Below are 21442 nucleotides of genomic sequence, written 5' to 3' on the forward strand. Positions count from 1 at the left end.
GGGAATATACTGCAATCCCCTATGTATCACTCAGACAGGGATCTTGAGGATAAGATCATTCTAATTACTGCATGCACAGAGGCATTCAAATAATCATACTTCCCACACTCCAAATGTGAATGGAACAGGAAGCAGCTCTAGTAAGTGGTACAATGGGACGTACCCTCTGCCATGCACCTCACATTGGTTTTCAGAGTATAGATGTAATAAATGTAGAGGCATTGTTCCAGTTTTAGGAAAGAAGAAAGGAGTAGGTGTAAGTGAAGAAACAACTGAAAAGATTGATTGAATAATTGTGGTGGTTTACGGGACTATACGGCAAGGTCATCAGTCCTACCATTCCAGAGTTACTCGCAAAAGAGAGAGGGTCCACTAAAAGTGAACGGGATCCAATCAGAGGGATCAAACTATAAAACGAGGAAGTTAAAGCACACACAGTATAAGGCATAAAGCGTAGACCAAATCTAAAAATGGGGAAAAAAAAGAGGATTAAAAGAGCGGTCTTGGTACGGTAGTCATGGGTCCCAAACCAAGAAAACATGAAGAGAGAACCCAACCACAACCACCCTCAATTGTGAAAAGATCCTTAATTTTTTGAAGATGATGAAAAGAGTAGAATGTGCCCAGTTAGCAAAGATAGCAAAAGAGTTTTTTATAAATGGAGTTAAAGTAACAAAGTAGAAACAACTAGTGCCATCAAATTTAAATGAACTTTATTTGGCTTTCAAAAATGCTCCTCCTGAATGAAAAATTGGAAGGTCAACATTTTGCGACTTTCACCCTAAGTGGTGTATTTTGGGTGGCTCCTCAGGAACGCACTTCATATGTGTTTGTTTATATCATCAAAATGTCAAACTGATAACTGCAGTTGCAAAATGCAGTGATGTTAACTACAAAGAGTTACTAGATTTAAAGGTCTGTGACACTAACAATTATGCCTGCATGGTGAGTTTGTATGATAAATGCCATGGTGAAGAAACCAATCTTGAATTGTTAAACGAATCCTAGGAGGAAATCCCTGACAATGTTACCTTCATACAGTGGATCACAACAGACAGGGCTGAAATGATAACAGTGGTTAAATGGTAAAAGTACCTTGAATCTTTAGTTGATAACTTAGATCACCTAAAAAGACACCACTATGTTTTTAAAATCCAAAGTAAGTTTTTGAAGGACAAAAAAAAGCACAACTTTATGAAATTGAATGCTTGGTGCTAGCTGATTTTGCAGAAAACTTTATTTTTGAGTCCAAAAAGTGGATTTCTTTGTTTGGTATTGTAAACTTTAGAGGTTTTTTTGTATTTGGTTGGTTTTTTTTTGTATTTGGTTGGTTTTTTTTTGTATTTGGTTGGTTTTTTTTGTATTTGGTTGGTTTTTTTTGTATTTGGTTGGTTTTTTTTGTATTTGGTTGGTTTTTTTTGTATTTGGTTGGTTTTTTTTGTATTTGGTTGGTTTTTTGTATTTGGTTGGTTTTTTGTATTTGGTTGGTTTTTTGTATTTGGTTGGTTTTTTTTTGTATTTGGTTGGTTTTTTTTTGTATTTGGTTGGTTTTTTTTTTGTTTTTGGTTGGGTTTTTTTTTGTTTTTGGTTGGTTTTTTGTTTTTGGTTGGTTTTTTTTGTTTTTGGTTTTTTTTTTTTTTTTTTGTTGGTTATTTTTGTTTTCAGTTATTTTGGGCAATAAACAATGTTGTAGTAGAGGAGACTTTTCCAAAAACGATCAAGTCAATTTCAATATTGTAATTTAACCCAGTGCAGAGATATTCGTATTAACACTAATATCTCCAAACTGAAAAACCGTCGTGTGCTTGTTAGTAAAAATGGCTGCCATTCAGTTATGCTGCTAGGTACAATTTTTTAAAAACTGTTTTGAACTTCTCAGTTATAGGGTAGACACATTTTAAAAAAAAATAAAAATTGTCAAGCAACCACCTTAAATTTTAGTGGATGGCTTTGCTTGGATTGATTGACCCAGTATTACATTAAAAATATGACTGATGCATGAATAGAACTGTATAATCACAGAGTTTGCGTTGTCCTCACCAGTTGACATTAAGGCAGTGTCCTGACAAAATGGTGACAAAGCAAGAACAGTTTTTCTGTATTGGAAAATGTGAGATGTATATCTGTTACAACAGAGCAGCTTACATTCAGAAGGCACTTTGGAAAAGAATAATCTGCACCTTGAGCAATAATTTAAACTGGAAGATTATGGCTACCGCCTTCAATGTTTCAGTAGAATGCAGCAAGTACTTCAGGATGAACATTTCACTTCAAAGTGGATATTCTGTGACGAAGTAGCCACCAGTTTGTGTGCGAAGGTTATTCACCCCAATGTGATAGTGTGGGGCACTGAAAATCCTCATGAAATTATGCCACATGAACAAGATTCTCTGAAGGTTAATGTTTTCTGTCCATTGTCATAGATTAAGCTGTATGGGCCATTTTTCTCCTGTGAGAAGACTGTGACAGGTACCTCTTACCCTCATATTTTGCAGTTGCAGTTGTGGTTGTTTCCACAACTGACAGCCGATACCAAGAATTTCATCTTCCAGCAAAACTTGGCACCTCCTAATGGGAGCATCAACGTTCGTTGCTGTCTGGAAGATAGTCTGCCGCATTGCTGGATTGGACATAGTAATGAAGAAGGTGCGGCTCTTTTCATGTGGCACCCCAATTGCCTTGTGTGACTTTTTCCTTCAGAGTTGCATTAAGGACTATGTTTGTATAACCCCACTTCAAAGAACTGTAGAACAGCTCAGAGAACACATCAATGCTGCTGTGATGCCAATTGACAGAATGTTGCTTCGTAAAGTATAGAACAAACTTGACTGCTCTTTTGATTTGTGTTGTGAGACCAGAGGGTAACTCAGAACATTTGTAGAGTGCAAAATGCAAACTTGGTGAGTTTACAATTCTATTAATGTATGAATCATATTTTTGCATTTAATACTTTGGAAAACACAGAACTTTGAAAAAGAATGGATCATTTATGGTAGACTTGTATAATGTTTCACCTTGCTCTTCCATTGCTGCTGCTGCTACTTCTTTTTTTCTTGTCACATTTTTCAGGTAATTAAGTCTGCCCACATGATCACGTAGTGCTTGAATAGTGAACATTACTCTGATTTTGACATCCCGCATAGCAAAAGTGTTGCTGCCCTTGAAAACTTTATATGGCGAAATTCTTCTTTTTTCAGACATTTTTAAGTATTTTTCTTCTTTCTTCCCTTCAGCATTTCTTTGTTGCTTTTGTTGATTTCACGATCTCGTTACATTGTTCACATCAACCGTTTTCACCTTTTTCATGTTTAGATTTCTGGGCCTCATAACCTGTTGAATCTTCATTTCTGTGTTCACTTAATTATAAATATTAAACATTGGGAAGCCCAGGATGGAATAAAAACAATATTATGAAAAAGGATAGATTGCTACTCACCACATAGGGGGAGTGTTGAGTGTTATAAGATACACGCATTGACTTAAACAACGTAGGTTACTTTATTGCCATCTTCATACACCAGTGGGACACACACACTACACATACTCTCAAATAACTCGCATTCTCTTATTACTCTGGTTGTCAACCTTTAAAAACCATGTAGTAAACATTGACAATATTGTGAAGAGAATAGTTGCTACTCACTGCATAGCAAAGATGCCGAGTCACAGATAGGCACAACAAAAAGTATATCAGCAAATGACCTTTAGGCCAAAAATGCCTTAATCACACACACACACACACACACACACACACACACACACACACACACACACCTACCTCAACAGCCAGAAACTGTGGTGGTTAATAGCAACTATCCTTTTCATAATATCGTAGTTATTCCATTCTGGTTTTTTCCATTGTTCAATATAGTAAGCATTCTGTGTTCCCAACTCTCTTACCACTTTCAACAATGCACACTCTTATTTCAGTGGTTGTGGAGACTAGAGATAGTTGGGAGGAATAGGTTTTGGCTAAATTTGCTTAGTAAATTCATGATAATGCTTTCATATAATTCAATACACACTGAAAAGGAGGTCTGCTCTCTGAATAAATGAATACCCTGGCTACACATAGTGTCTGCATTCCATTCAACCACCTATACTTTCATAACTAATAATGTGAACCTTTGGTCCACTAATTTAATGCACCTCCAGTGGCACTGCTTTGAATGTATTGATGTCTCGACAGTTGTTGAACACCTACCTGCAAAAATGGCATTTTTAATTTTGTGGACTCTTATCACACACAACCATACGTGGTGGTGTGTATGCAAAGACAGACCTAGAAATTGTTCCCATAATACTTGTTGAGCATTTTTCATATAATTGCACATGGAAACCTTTTGAAAGAATGGTTTATTACATCAAAGTCAGTATGTTCAGTACTGTGACTACACACATATACAAATACTTGACAACCACAGAGTAATGGTAACAGCAAAGAGCAAACAGGAAACTGCTGATATCAATTTACATATCCCAACAATGTAGATAAATAGGAAATACTTTTATTTTCTGTTAGCAATTATAGCTGATCCTTTTTTAACATTTTCAATGACTCGGTAATATTCTAATTCGCTTAAAGGCTGTGATTCACACTGTCAACTCCTTTGATAAGTTAACAGAAAATGTCTGTAGCTTGTCATTTATTGCCTATTTTTCATTAAAATCATTCTTCCTGTGTTTGTAAAAAGTGGTTTCCAACAGTTAAACCCTTCAAACAGCCACACTTTCCTATACAGGACTAAACTTTTTCAGTAAGGCTAGTTGAAAAATTGCCCCAGTGATAAATTGTTGGTTATGGAAAATAATGTGAAATATTGTTAAACACATATGAATGCTCTAACTTTATTGGTATTTGACTGTTACCTCATACATTTTTGAAGTTTCTTTTATATTCCACATTCTTCTGGTGAAGAGAATGTACTTGAAAACAATATCATCAGATATTCCAGAGCATAGTTTGTTGAACCTAATGATGACATGTCATCTGTAAGAGATATAAAGTGCTTTGTAAAGGGATTTTCCATACTTCATACAATAATTACCAAAGTATCATTTACTCTGTTGTGTATCAGCCATGATTGTCTCCTCTTCACAAAAAAATCTCTTATTGGTTCTGTTTTACTATCTGATGTGACCATTTATCACAATAGATTTACTTGACTTAGATATCTGTATTATTGTCTTCAAAAATATCATATGAGCTACAAAACTTAAGTCATATGTCTTGCTGACATCGAAGACAGGTGCAGTTTCCTTTTTGCTCTATGAAATGTCTATTTTTATATCTAAAAACAAAGATGATGTAACTTATCGAACTAAAGCGTTGGTATGTTGATGGAGACACTAACAAACACAAACAAACACACAAAATTGAAGCTTTTGCAACCCATGGTTGCTTCATCAGGAAAGGGGGAAAGACGAAAGGATGTGGGTTTTAAGGGAGAGGGGAAGGAGTCATTCCAATCCCAGGAGCGGAAAGACTTACCTTAGGGGGAAAAAGGGACAGGTATACACTCGCGCACGCGCGCGCACACACACACACACACACACACACACACACACACACACACACACACACACACACACACAAGCAGACATATGTCCCCAAGTAGCTACATCATCAACAAAGGCTAAAGCATTGAGATCACCATTTTCTACCTTCTTGATTTCCTTTATAATCACATCTCTAAGTGCAGTAAAAAGTAATGGAGTAAGTGCACTCCTCTGTCTGACCTGAACCAACCTGATCTGCCATTGCCCATTTGTCCACAACTTTTACAGATTTCATGTAGCAGTTGCCTGTTATTAGGGAGTTTGGAACCATTCAGTTTTCTCAACACTCCCAGCTCTTACATCTTGTGATGACCTCAACCCACAGGAAAAATTATTGTCAAAACCTGAACTGTGAAGTCATCCAAAATTCTAGTTGGAAAACCACACTCTTTGTTATACTTCTCAATTGGTCATGATCCCACTTTGTTTATGAACTTAAAACTCAAATATTCACGAGAAACTGCTCTGAAATTAACCTGAACCGACAAAATTGTGTATATATTCTCTGAAACTTCAAAGACATCTAAGACAATATCTGAAAGGAATTATAAAAAGTGACAAAATTCCGTGAATCACACACAATACTGTTAACAATCGCATGAACACCATACATCTACCCACTTTTGAGTATAACCAGTGTCTCTTAATACTACGACTCGTAGGAATACAATATCAAAAACTTTTATTACTAGGTAAACAGTCACTACGTGATTTGACAGCTGAGATTTATAATTCCCACTCACGTCAGGAAAAGCACCAATACGGGAATAGCAACTTTTACGTTATTGGTCAGAACGCAAGCAATTATGGTGGTCGCCGTAATTTTCGCGCGAAGCCATATATCGCGACAAAATACTCTTATTAGTCACTGTCATATATCTAGAGTCATAACAATACATAAAACTACATAAAATAACTACAATAATTTTGACATGCAAGGAGAATTAGTCCTAATGAGAGGAAGTAGTTTATATTTACTGGTGTTTCAACAATGACTACCAGGCAACTTTTAATTCACTGATTGTAATTTTATTTTCGGTAGCAGAAAGCAAACAAACTAAACAAAGAATTTAATTTAATAGAGTCTGTAATTCTTATGCTTTTAATAGAGAAAGAAAGTTTCTAGGTCAGGGGATAGCGCTCGGCGAAATCCCTTAACTTTTTGTTGCATATGAAGCGTTGCGTTTGGCAGCACGATGTCGGCAGGTTACGATGATGAGAGCAGGATACAGACAGTTCCGCTGGTTAATCTTCTCCAGCGAAACGCAAATAAAGTTCCAGCACAGCTGTATCGTTAACCCCGTAGTGATTAACAAACCACAAGATGCCAGTATACGAGCGTTGTTAACATGTCCTCTCTTTCAAAGTACATGACATAGACATCGCTCGTTTTTACACTTTATGCACTGTCGTGACGCTATCATCCATAATTACACGGTTCGTCACATTCATACACAGTTCTTAGAATTGTTCTTGTGTGTGAAGCACACCGTAAACAATGTCCACACTGTTCTCGCATTTCAGACTTCAACGACGTCACTGAAAGCCATTTGTAATGCACAGTTAATTAGTCTTCACTTTCACGGCTTGATAGAATGTGATATACAACAGTTCCACCACCCAAAACCAATACCAGCAAAGTTCATTCGCATAAAAGCACAGTTCGTGTCGGCCACAACAAAGTAATGTTAGCGGCACTTTCACAGTCCGGTTTATTTGCTCTTAAAGTTCGTTGGCGATGGCATTACATACCACAGTGGTAAAGAGAATTAACAGTCTGATAGTTCGGTATCACTGTCCATACAATTACGTATGCTTTTCATGAAACAGTACCATTTTTCCCGTGGACCCTTCGCAGACACGCCATCCACCATCCCCTCTACTACGCAACAACCTTTCGACTCTCGATATCGCTATCGCTGTCCCCTGTCTATAGACGTTATATCGTTATCGTAAATTACATAAACCTTTATAAATGTTATTGACTGCATTTTTCACAATTAATAATATTCCAAAAGAGAACTTTACAAACTTTACCACAGGTACAAAGCAAGAAACGTATTTATCCATTGGCAAATGAAATAATCACAATTACATCTTTACATTTAAAAACCACAGTAGAATGTTACATAATCACAATTAGAAATGCCCATATGAACAAAAGAAAAAGAATAGAAATCTAAAGAAAATCACGAAAAAAAATTTTATATGCTTAATTAACAATGCCTGCACAACCTTACCTCAGCGTCATAAGCTTTTTCCAAATCCAGGAATGATTATGAGATCTTTATCCTTTTCCCAATACTTTTCCATTGGCTGTCATAGTGCAAATACGAGGTCTGTTGTTCCTCTTCTTTTTCTACATCTACATCTACATGGTTACTCTGCAATTCACACTTAAGTGCCCGGCAGAGGGTTCATCGAACCATTTTCATACTACTTCTCTACCATTCCACTCTCGGATGGCGTGTGGGGAAAAGGAACATCTAAACCTTTCCGTTTGAGCTCCGATTTCTCTTATTTTATTATGATGATCATTTCTCCCTACGTAGGTGGGTGTCAACAAAATATTTTCGCATTAGGAAGAGAAAATTGGTGATTGAAATTTCATAAATAGATCCCGCCGCAAAGAAAACCACCTTTGTTTTAGTGACTGCCATCCCAACTCTGGTATCATGTCAGTGACACTCTCACCCCTATTGTGCGATAACATGAAACAGGCTGCCCTTCTCTGCACTTTTTTTTATGTCCTCCGTCAATCCCACCTGGTAAGGAACCTACACCGCGCAGCAATATTCCAGCAGAGGACGGACAAGTGTAATGTAGGCTGTCTCTTTAGTGGGGTTGTCGCATCTTCTAAGTGTTCTGCCAACAAAGCGCAGTCTTTGTTTCGCCTTCCCCACAGTATTATCTATGTGGTCTTTCCAATTTAGGTTGCTCGTAATTGTAATTTCTAGGTATTTAGTTAAATTGACAGCCCCTAGATTTGTGTGATTTATCGTATACCCAAAATTTATCGGATTTCTTTTAGTACGCATGTGGATGACCTCGCACTTTTCTTTGTTTAGTGCCAATTGCCACTTTTCGCACTGTACAGAAATTCTCTCCAGATCATTTTGTAATTGGAATTGATCGTTTGATGATTTTACTAGATGGTAAATTACAGCATTATCTGCAAACAATCTAAGGGGGCTGCTCAGATCATCACCTAGATCATTTGTGTAAATCTGGAACAGCAGAGGGCCTATGACACTACCTTCCAAGACAACAGATATCACTTCTGTTCTGCTCGATGATTTACCGACTATCACTACGAACTGTGACCTCAGATCCGTGTTGTTACTCATCAAACTGGTTTTCTAACAGTGATCTTAATCTTTCATTAGTAACGTTTTTCAATATCTATAAGACAGTGTGATCCCCTTATAATTAGAAAACTTTCGTGTACTTCCTTTCATGAACAGTGATGTTATACCCCCTTCTTCCAGTTGTCTGGTACTCTATTTTACTCCCAAATGATTCCCTGTGTTCACTATAGCCATTTTATTCCTTCTATGCCTTATTACTTTGATCATGTCTGCCGTCAATTCATCAGGCCTGGCTGATTTGCCTCCTTTCATCTGCTTCAAGATGTTCTCAGTAAGAGGTGGTTGTTCCACTTCAAGTTCTGGTAAATCTTTTATTTTCTATTCCTCCTCCATTATCTCCTTGAGATTCTGTAATGTGTTGAAGTATGTTTTCATATTTTCTCTGATCCCTTCTGCATTGTGGACTGTGGTCCTATTTTATCCTCCGCATTACTTTTATGCCCTCACTATCTGATGTTTTGCTATTTACTAGTCTGTATAGCATTATATTGTTTCCATTACTGTCCTCCTCTAGTCTTTGAGTGAGTACTCCCCAACTTATCTCCTTTTCTTGCTTCACAACTTTCTTAACCCTAAGCTTCTTGTCCCTATAAGCTTGTTCCAATGGGGATAGTTTTTGAGCATCTACTGGTTTGATCCTGTGGGTTTGTTTGTTTTTCTCCACGTGTTTGTTTTCCTTCAATATGTTCCATTCTTTAATAGCTTCCTTTACCCTGCGATTTCACTGGCTGGTTTCCTTCTGTTTCATTTTACCATTGGTTTACCACAGACTTGTCAACATACTTTGCTAATGTTGTCTTAAATGTTCTCCAATCATTTGCTCTACCTATTTCATTTGTTGGTAATTCTGCAGTTGTCAGACTTTGAAATATGTTCTTCTTTCCTGTTTCCTTCAGACTTCATTCGTTGATCTTGCACATCTTTGTTAAACAGATTGTGATAGTCATTTGATCAAATAAAGATATTATTGATGTCTGTCACCAAACTTAGTAAGAAACTTTACAGTACAAGTGAAGCTGGATGACAGTATTATTGACTGCATGAAATAGACATTGATTGCTGACACACTGAATGGAAATTAGCACCTTATAAAATTACAGCAGCTGGAGAAATTTTGAATCGCATATATATAAAATATATATAAATGTTGATGAGTGGTTATTTGAATTTGGTCCATCATTATTATAGTAGTAACAGCATGGGAAAGGAGGGGGGGGGGGGGGGATCCAGACTATTCAGTTATGCCTTCAGAGGCTCTGCTGTAATGATGGTAGAAGATGAATAGCTATAGCAGAATAATATAAGTTTTAGTCCACTCCCATCTTGAAAGTAAAACTCCATAATACTTATATACTCTCATTTAGTATGTCATTTGACTTCAGAAGGAGTAATAACCATGATTTTTTGCTATTTACTAGTTCATCCACCTGTAATTACCTCATTGTTAAGACATGAAGAACCCCCTCCCTCTCGCCGCCCCCCCCCCCCCCTCCCTCTTGCCCCCACCCTCGTCCTCTGCCCTTATGTTAGCAGGCGGATTGAGCCACATTATTGAGTTAACTGAATTATTGTTTTCAGTGCTTGTGCCATTATTATGTGATTTAAATTTTTGTTGTATTATCAAATTAAATTTGGACAAAATTGTTTGACTTCATTACATATGGTCCGTATAACATTAGTGTTTCTACATGTTACTAGATGTGGATCTATTAATTCTGTGTGACATTACAGATGTCCTTATTTTTAATAATATTTGTGGAATTTTTTCTTGTTTCTTTTGCAGTAAATTTACATAAACATCTTGAGACTGGAGTGCTAACTTGCTGCCACTTCTTCGTGTTAAGAGGTTTTGTGCATTTCTTAAAGTGACTGCAGCTGTTTCGTCATGTTATGGACGACTGTTATGAAATGCACGTTGACCAGGCTACTTACAAAGAGAGAACTATTTTAGTGTGTGTTGTTCTGCAACTCTTTTCCTGTCAGACAGTATTTGTTTACCTGTCTGCATTAATGGTTTACCTTAAATATCTCTGAGAAAAATAGTACTCTCAGATAGTGAAAAAAGAAAAAAAGAAGGGGGAAAGCTTTTTGTTGAAAATGACAATTGTGTAAGTGTGGAGATAAAGGATAACATGACTGGTAAAATCTGTATTTCAAAATGGTGGACAACATACTTAATTCTGCCTTTGACAAAGTAACATTAACTAACATTTACAATATTTAGACTGAATAATCATTTATTTACTTTTTATCCATTTGAACTGATAAATTGGCCTAATGCTTCTGAAATAGAGGAAATGCTGTGAAATTTTTGATCTGTCCCATGTTCAAAATATGGAGATGTGGAAGTTGCTTCAGTCAGACAACTGGCAAAATTTTAGATACATATTTTTTTATTGGCATAAAAAATATTCCAAGCAATCATTACTTTTGTTGTAGGTACCCTTCTTTTATTATCAAATTCCCCGAGTGTATTCTGTATCAGTTAGGTCATCAGATCTGAATTTTAAAAAACATTTTTATTTTTGAAATATTGAATACCTTGTTAATGAATGCTTGGTTTCCTAAACAGATGAATATCCTTGTTCTAACAGTTGGAACCCAACCAGCTCTCTTGAAAAGAAAGCCCTGCAGGAGTTTCATCAAAAGCTGTGACTAATTTTAATGTTAATTGCAGATATGTGAAGAAATTGGAGAAAGCTGTTTTATATCATATCTAAAAGCTTTAACTGCCTCTAAAGCAATATAAAAAAGAGGCAGCTTTGACTGATCAAAAGATGGCAAAAAAAGAAAATAAGCTAGAAGTCTGATTTGTAAATGCCTGATTTAATATGTACAAATTGTTGCTAACATGTTATGTAAATAAATTATTTTGACAACATCTTAGGCATTCATTTCTTTCATCTTAAAAACCTTTTATGAAACTAAAATTTCGTATGGATTCTTACTGTGCTTCACCTACCGATTGATCTGTTCTAGGTGAGTTGTTACCTTTCCCTTACTTTATATACTAATGACATTCGAATAGCTTATGTATGCATATTTGGTTCAGTCCTGTTGTTGTGAACTGTGTCAGATCAAATTACCTTCTTGTAGGGCTGAAAAGGAAAATCAATTTGAGAAAACTATAAAATTACAGCAAGGCTTACTGGCTGGCCAATACGTACCTTCACGATGCAAAAGTGCAATTACTGCCATTAAATTGGCCGAAAAGTAGGTAAAAGTTGTTCTACCTTTTGTAACTGTATGTTTCTACCTTGAAAAAGATAGTTTCATACTGTCATCTTCCTGTTTTCCTCCTAGAGCTTAATTTCAATATTTATTTCACTTATCATTTCTCCCCCTCGTCAACCTTTTTTACATGTCACTCTGCCCTGCTGTCATCTCTGGACTGAAGTTGGCATAATACTTATCTTGAAACTAATCTGTATGCACCCATGATCTAGGGCTAGCATCTTTTAATAGTAATCAAAACGTCCTCAGTCCCAGGTTTGAAACCCACCACTGCTTAAGTTTTGATTAATATTCAGTACTGGCAGCAAAAGACTTCCGGCATAAGAAGTCACCCTCATTCTGCCAATGGGCTTGTCAAAGAGGGCGGGGAATGGACAGAGGTTTAGGGCAGTCTCTTGTCCTTGGAGTGGGAAACTGCTCCTAAAGCAGAAGAATCAACAATGATCAACAGCATGAGAATTCAGAAGGCAATGGGAACCACTGCCTTAAAAACACACAATGTGTATACACAGGTCATGTGGCCTGTAATTGACAGTGTCGTGATGATCTCTCCATTGGATTCTGAAGTAGTCCGACATTTGGATCTTCGGGAGGGGACTACCAAGGTTGAGTTGACCATAAGAAAAAGATTGAACAACCAATGAAAGGATAACATTCTACTAGTCGGGGCATGGAATGTCAGAAGCCTGAACGTGGCGGGGAAGCTAGAAAATCTGAAAAGGGCAAATGCAAAGGCTCAGTCTAGATATAGAAGTTCTCAGTGAAGTGAAATGGAAAGAAGACAGGATTTCTGGTCAGATGAGTATAAGCTAATATTGACAACAGCAGGAAATGGTACAACGAGCATAGGATTTGTTGTGAATGGGAAGGTAAGGCAGAGAGTGTGTTACTTTGAACAGTTCAGTGACAGGGCTGTTCAAACCAACACCAATGATGATAGTTCAGGTACACATGCCGACATCACAAGCTGAAGAGGAAGACAGAGGGAAAGTATGAGGATATTGAAAGGATAATACAGTCTGTAAAGAGAGATGAAAATTTAATTGTCATGAGGGACTGGAAAACAGTTGCAGGGGAAGGAGTAGAAGAAAAGGTTACAGAAGAATATGAGCTTGGGACAAGGAATGAGAGAGGAGAAAAACTAATTGAGTTCTGTAATACATTTTAGCTAGTAATGGCAAATATTCTGTTCAAGAATCACAAAAGGAGGAGGTATACTTGGAAAAGGCTGGGTGATATGGGAAGATTTCAGTTAGATTACATCATGGTCAGAGAGAGAGTCCGAATCGGATAGCAGATTGTAAGGCATACCCAGGAGCAGATACAGACTCAGATCACAATGTAATATTGATGAAGAGTAAGCTGAAGTTCAAAGAATTTAATCAGGAAGAATCAATACATAAAGAAGTGGGATACAGAAGTACTAAAGAATGATGAGATACACTTGAAGTTCTGTAAGGTTATACACACAGCAATAAGGAATAGCTCAGTAGGCAGTACAGTTGAAGAGGAATGGACATCTCTAAAAAGGGCAATCACAGAAGTTGGAAAGAAAAACATAGGTACAAAGAAGGTAACTGCAAGGAAACCATGGTAAGGGAAGAAATACTTCAGTTAATCGATGGAAGAAGAAAGTACAAAAGTGTTCAGGGAAATTCAGGAATACAGAAATAAGTCACTGTGAAATGAAATAAATAGGAAGTCCAGGGAAGATAAGAGGAAATGCAGGGAAGATAAGATGAAATGGCTGCGTGAAAAACGTGAAGAGATTGAAAAAGAAATGGTTGTCAGAAGGACTGACTCAGTGTATAGGAAAGTCAAAACAACCTTTGGTGATATTAAAAGCTAGGGTGGTAATATTAAGAATGCAATAGGAACTCCACTGTTAAATGTGGACAAGAGAGCGGATAGATGGAAAGAGCACATTGAAGGCGTCTATGAGGGGGAAGATTTGTCTGGTGTGATAGAAGAAGAAACAATAGTCGATCTACAAGAGATGGGGGATACAGTACTAGAATCAGAATTTAAGAGAACTTTGGAGGACTTTAGATCAAATAAGGCAGTAGGGATGGATAACACACTATCAGAATTTCTAAAAATCATTGGGGAAAGTGGCAACGAAACAACTATTCACATTTGTATGTAGAATGTATGAGTCTGGCGACAAGAATAATATAAAGAAGAATGGAAAAGGAAATTAAGGATGTGTTAGATGACAATCAGTTTGGCTTCAGGAAAGGTAAATTCAATGCAATTCTGATGTTGCGGTTGATAATGGAACCAAGGCTAAAGAAAAATCAAGACACGTTCATAGGATTTCTTAACCTGGAAAAAGCATTTGGCAGTGTAAACTGGTGCAAGATGTTTGAAATTCATAGAAAAATAGGGGTAAGCTATAGGAAGAGACGGGTAATGTAAAAGATGTACATGAGTCAAGAGGGAAGTGGACAGCCAAGAATGAAGTGGTCGGATTAAAAACGCTGTAAGACAGGGATGTAGTACTATTCAATGTGTACATGGAAGAAGCAATGATGAAATTAAAATTCAAGGCAAAAGTAGTGGTGCAAATGAATGAAAGTAAGACTTGAATGCATGCTAATATCAAGGTCTGAGCAAGACTAGGTTCCACTAGCTGCGTGTGAATTGACCTATAAATCAGTTAACAAATTTGAATATATAGTATGTGGACTGTGAGAGGAGAAAATTGATAGGAGACAGTGCTAGTGTAGCCTGTGAAATATGCTGTGATCCAGTGCCCTCTCATACTGGACTAAGACCATGATATCCAAGGTGGTTCACAAATCCCATTACAGGACCCTAGCATTTGAAGAGGGAGATAGTAGATAAACTTTTGATAAGGAAGCTATGTCGAAAACATATCATTTGGGTGTAAAACAAATTTGAAGATAAAATCACTTTCAAATATCCTGCTTCACGGTACAAACACATCAGTATAATGAGCTCTGACCTACGTGCTCTACAGGAGCCCATGGCATTGGCAATGTTTTGAGCATTCTTCATCAGGTCCTTTCTTTTTGGCAGAGGATGTCCTCTTCAAAGTCGAAAGTGAAAGGAAGTGTTATAGGCCCTCTGTTGTTCCTGATCTATATTAGCCACATAGGAGACAATCTGAGTAGCTCTCTTAGATTATTTGCAGATGACACTGTCATTTACCATCTTGTAAAGTCATCAGATGACCAAAATGAATTACAAAGTGATTTAGATAAGATATCTGTGTGGTGTGAAAAATGGCAATCGACGCTGAATAAAGAAAAGTGTGAAGTTATTCACATGAGTACTAAAAGAAATCTGCTAAATTTCGATTACACGAAAAGTCACACAAATCTGACGGCTGTAAATTCAACTAAATACTTAGGGATTACAAATACAAGTAACCTAATTAGAACGATCACACAGATAAAGTTGTGGGTAGAGCAAATCAGACTGTGACTCGTTGGGAGAACACTTAGAAGGTGCAACAGATCTACCAAAGAGACTGCTTTTGCCACACTTGTCCGCCCTATTCTGGAGTATTGCTGTGCAGTGTGGGATCCACATCAGGTGGATTAGACAGATGACATTGAAAAAGTTCAAAGAAGGGCGGCTCATTTTGTATTATCACGAAATATGGGAGATAGTGCTACAGACATGATACGTGAATTGGAGTGGCAATCATTAAAACAAAGGCATTTTTCGTTGCGACGGGATCTTCTCATGAAATTTCAATCACCAGTTTTCTCCTCTGATTGCGAAAACATTCTGGTGGCACCTACCTATATAGGGAGAAATAATCATCATGATAAGATAAGAGAAATCAGGGCTCGCACTGAAAAATTTAAGTGCTTGTTTTTCATGCGTGCCATTCGAGAGTGGAACAGTAGGGACAGCTTGAAGGTGATTCATTGAACCTTCTGCCAGACAATTGTGAATAGCAGAGTAATCACGTAGATGTAGATGTGGAGTAATCACATAGATGTAGATTTGGATGTGCAACATCTGCGTGGAGCTGGTTGTGAACATACCAGTTTCGCACAGGCGATCTTGTAGTCAGACGAAAATGGTATGTGATGTCATAATTATAGCAGGGACTGATGACAGTACACTCTTCTCAGTTTGTATGTGTGCTGTGAGGTAGTAGATTTGAAAGAGATGTGATCTTCAAACTTATTTTATATCCAAATGATACATTTTCAAAGGTGTGTTCCTTATGAAAACATCCTCTACTAAGTCCTCTCTACAGTCTCTAGAACACAGTGATGAGTACTGTGTATATTGACATCATTCAAGTGTTTTCCATGGTGTGCAGACATGAACAGCCAGGAATGCAAATAGAGTGAAGCTTTGAAATATTAAGAATCCTGACTCAGTCAAGGATAGTGAAAGATCTTATGCAGTGAACAAATGGAGAATTGTATACTGTGGTAGGAACTTAGCATATAACAAATATATTGAGAGGCAAGCAAATTCAGTGGACTGGCTATGTGGCGAGAGTGGCTGAGAGCACTGTCAAGAGCTGTAATGTGCCCACTTTGGCAGACCAAGAATATATTGGTGGAACAAGCTTGCAAAGCTTTAATATGAGACACACATTTCAGGAGAATGAAGAAAAAAGGTCCTAAATTGATAGATGGAGGGTAACTTCTTGAGGCAGTTCATAGTCAAGAGTTGGTGACAACTGGCTGATTTCAGTGATGATATTTGGGAAGAACAGCTTCCAGTACTCATCGGAAGGAGTTCAAATGTCTTTAATTATTAAGGTGTGTTCATTACAGTAAACAAATGGGTTATTTCTTTCTGTTGTCAGCTACTGCAGTTTGTTGGCCATTTCTGTGACACACTCATGCTGGTTTAACAGGCCTGTGATGGATTATTGAAGAGCTGTGTAATTAAACTTGGTAAAGGTCAAATACCCAATGAACAAAGTCCATGAATTGTTCGAGCAATCTTTCGGACTTCCCTCCTGGGTTATATAACCTTGGAGTTCTTCTGAAAATCTCCCTGTCTTCGCAACTGTATTTGTGGTCATTCCATCTTAAATTGCTGCAGACAGATGCTCCTAGTAGGTATTTGGCAACAGTTGTGACTGGTTGCACTGACTGAACTTCAACACATCACTTGATACAGTAAAAGATAATAGTCTCTTCTCTCAAAGTACAGTTGTCTATAAACTTAGAAGAATAGTCTATCTAATACAACTCTCACAATGTTGCCTGTAGTGAGACAATGCTGTTGTCTTCAGTGATGTTTGCAGACAGGAGCCAAGCAGCACTCAACTCTGACAAGCAACCCTCCTCCAGCGATGGTGTATGGAAACTCTTGAGGGCCTGTCTGCCTCTCTTTCGTCATTGTGTCTAGCAGTGACTGTGCTTGTTTGTGGTTTGGTTGCAAGGTGCCAACCTCGTTTTGGGGTCTTGTTTTTGTACGACATCGCAGAGGTTTTTTTTTTTTTTTTTTTTTTTTTTTTTAAGGACATCCAAAAATTGCAACATTGACAAATTGACAATAACATTGCTCAAGTTCACTAAATGGTGATAGACAACTTTTTAATTAAGGTGATGTGCCATCACACCCATCAGTGGTTGCCTTGGTGAAGATCCAGGAGTTGTGGTCTCAACTGCTTGATCACCCTCCTTATTCCCCAGATCGAGCCCCCAAGTGACCTTTTTTTTTTTCCCCTCGGATAAAAGTTAAGCTCGGAGGACAGAAATTTCCATTAAATGAAGAGGCCATCACCATCCTAAACATTATATTGCAGAGAGAGACAGTTTTATTTGGACAGATTAAAGAGGTGAGAGCTTCGCTGGAAGAAGTATGTTGACTTAAAAGGAGATTATGTTGAAAAATAAAATTAAAAAAAATGAAGAAAAAAGTCTTTCTTTTTTAGGTCAGAAAATTTTCAGATTACCCTCATAGTGTGACAAACTGACTTACACACTTGAAAAGCTAAGTGGACTTTGGAACTATCTTGAGGTGAAATATGCCCAGGACATCTTTCTTTCTCTTTGTATTGTTCCCCCCACCACCACCACTACCCCCTCCCAATCCCCCCCCCCCCTCCCCCCGCATAAAGGCAAATAATGTGGCTGGAAAATTTATATTTTTGGCAATGGAAGTAGAATACTGATTGTAGGGTTAACTTCAGTTGCTGTCAGCTGAAGCACAGTATCACACAGTGTTGCTGTCAGTAGTATACACTTGGCCAAGCTATAGAACAGGGGCAGGCAGGAATCCTGCTCATGTGAAGGCTTGTGAGCAAGCCGGCCAGCTGTCTGCTTTTCTCCTCTCCCCTCCACACTATTCCCCTACAATCTCCATCTTTTCTTCCTCTGTAATGCATTACATTTGTTTACTATTTCCTGGCTTCCCTTATTTAATGAGGGAGCAGGATTTAATAGGACACCTGAAAGAGTATTAAGATCCGTTTTATTTAGTTCTCACAAATTGAATTTACCATGAGGTTAACACCCATTACAAAATTTCTATCTGCAGACAAACACAAACAGTTACATAAATTTTTATCATTTGTTTTGGTCTTAACTGTGATTTATTAATGTTCATGACAAAGAAAAATTCTCTCTCAAACCCAGCTGAGCCACCACTGACATTACTTGTATTTTCATTGCTGCACAATGAAGACTAGGACTCTCTTGCTGTGGTAAGTTTTGTGTCCAGGCTGCTTGAGAAATTCCTATTTTATTGTATTATTCGAGATATGTACTTCTTGTAATTCTTTTCATAGACAGAAGACGGAGTAGAGAAATGCACTGTGTCCTGGTACAAGGTACACGCTGTCCTTCCCATTATTGGCATTCTCAATTCCAAAAATCTTTATGGTGCATTGCTGCTGTTAAGCCTGCTGACTTCACTGTGGTATGGTATATCACTTTACTCTTCTCCAAGTTCAGCTTAATATTTATGGAACCGTCGATATGTCAAAAATTTTGTTGCTTCTGCGCAGAGTATCTGTTGGTGCTAATGCATTGAAGTTGTACAATGATTCTTCTGTGTGATGCAGCCTTTTTCTTAGTAATTCAACAAATCCCATTTGCTCCCTTTCATTGTAGGTGCTGTCTGTTGTCACTGACGCCAAAAATTCCCACTGTAAACTGGTAGCACCTTTGAGAGCTTGTAGGATGTCAGCATCAGAGCTTGTAGGATGTCAGCATCAATGTTAATGCTCTTTAGAGACATAAATCACTAATTGTGCAGTATCTGGAAAGTCTGTGGACTCAAGTGTGAGGAAAATGCAATGAAGTCCTGCACTTTATTTATTAATTGCTGGTAAACATCACCAGCCAAGGTACTTATGCAGAGAGGCGCAGTCATCCAAGAAAGGCTAGACGCTCGAAGCTGATTAACATACAGTTGGGTACAAAAGATCTGCAGCATCACTGATCCACTCTTTTATGAATTCAAGGTTGGCAAATTGTTTTCCAACTCTTGCTATGTTATGTGCAATCATACAACTTGTACAAACTGCCGGACTTTGCTTACTGCTGTCCAGAAAAATTGAAAACACTGCTGCATAAAATAATATGAGAGGTGTTCAATAAGTAAAGCAACACACTTCTTTGTTCTGCCAATTTCGGTTGAAGTAAATGTATAATTTGTTGTGGAAGATCATGGAATATTCTCACTTCAGGCCCTGTAGTTTCATGAAGTTCTGATAGATGGCGGCACTATATGTAGCCTTCAAAATGGTGTCTGTAATGGTGATGCGTTCCAAGCAGAGAGCTGTCATTGAGTTTCTTTTGATGGAAAACCAGGGCATCACAGATATTCAAAGACACTTGCAGAGTTTCTATGGAGACCTGGCAGTGAACAAAAGCATAGGGAGTCATTGGCCGAGGCATCTTTCATCACCGTAACCAGGACACACAAACCTGTCTGATCTCCCAGGTGCCAGTCGGCTATACACAGCAGTGAGTCCTGCCATGTTGGAACAAGCGGATACACTCATTCCAGGTGACTGACGCATCACAATCAAATACCTCGTTACTCAACTGGATGTCTGTTGGTGCTGCTGACACACTTATCCAACAGTTGGGGTACTCAAAGGTGTGTTCATTCTGGGTTCCTCACCACCTGATAGAAGATCGTAAAGAGCTATGAAGGACCATCTATGGGGGGGTTGCTTGCACGTTACAGGTCCGATAGTGACAATTTTTTGTTAAATATAATCACTTGTGATGAAAAATTGGTTTATAACATCAAACTGAAAACAAAACAACAATCCATAGAGAGTCGCCACACCACCTCTTCCACAAAGAAAAAGTTCAAAGCCACACCTTCAGCCAGTAAAGTCATGCTAATAGTCTTCTGTGACTCTGAAGGGGTTATTCTGTTTGATGTCCTTCCTCATGGTGTAATGATCACCTCTGAAGTGTACTGTACTACCCTTCAGGAAACTGAAGAAATGACTTCAGTGTGTTCTTACAGAATAAAAACAGTCTTGGAATAATTCAAAAGTGGTTGCTGTAATACCCTACCACAATGGAATGGAATAATTTTCATTGTGTTCACCACCACAAAAATGCAAATGAACTTCTCCTACTCCTCCATGAAAATGAAAGGCCTCACAAGTCTGTGCACCTGAGAAATGCTCATAAAACATCATTGGATGGTTCTTCCTTATCCACCCTACAGACTGTATCTCACACCCTCCAGTTTCCATCTGTTTGGTCCAATGAACAATGCACACAACAGGAAGCAGTGTGAGGATGATGGGGAGGTTATTGATGCAGCAAGACGATGGCTCTGACACGGGCCGGTGAAGTGGTACCATCTAGGCAATCAGGCCCTCCCAGTAAAGTGCGTAAGAGCACTGCATTGAATGGAGATTATGTTAAAAATTAAAGTTTTGTGGCCAAAAGAATGATGAATAATATTGGAATACTGAATAAATCTGCTTTCAGAAAAAAATGTGCTGCATTGCTTATTGAATGGCCCTCGTACATCCTTTATATGAGAGACATGCTGAAAGATAGTTATAGACCTCTCATGATGAAAGCAACTTACATTAGATTCATCAGGTGTCTTCTGAATGCTTTTTTTAAGGTCAGTTAATTTTCACAATCATTCAGATTCTGAAAATAAGCTGTACTCATCTGTGTGAAATACGTTATAATGTCATTCTTTTCCAAACTTCCAATGACAGCAAGTATGTGACCACATATTCAATATTTTTAATTTCCATTATTCTGCACAGAGAAAAATTTACATACTTCTAATCCTTTTTAAATGTAAAGTACCCACTTCTCAATTTATTCAATTGACACTGC

The 21442-nt window shown here is 37.8% G+C and overlaps 1 protein-coding gene across 1 annotated transcript in view; it reads left to right on the forward strand.

The window, feature by feature from the left end:
* The window catches only part of LOC126484174 (membrane protein FAM174A-like), a 35330-nt gene extending 23522 nt beyond the window's left edge, over positions 1-11808 (forward strand). The window contains exon 3 of the mRNA XM_050107583.1: positions 10711-11808. The gene's annotated coding sequence lies outside the window, so the exon portion shown is untranslated. The remainder of the gene's footprint in view (positions 1-10710) is intronic.
* The last annotated feature ends 9634 nt before the right edge of the window (positions 11809-21442 follow it).

Source organism: Schistocerca serialis, chromosome 6 (assembly GCF_023864345.2).
Source record: "Schistocerca serialis cubense isolate TAMUIC-IGC-003099 chromosome 6, iqSchSeri2.2, whole genome shotgun sequence".
Classification (NCBI taxonomy): domain Eukaryota; kingdom Metazoa; phylum Arthropoda; class Insecta; order Orthoptera; family Acrididae; genus Schistocerca; species Schistocerca serialis.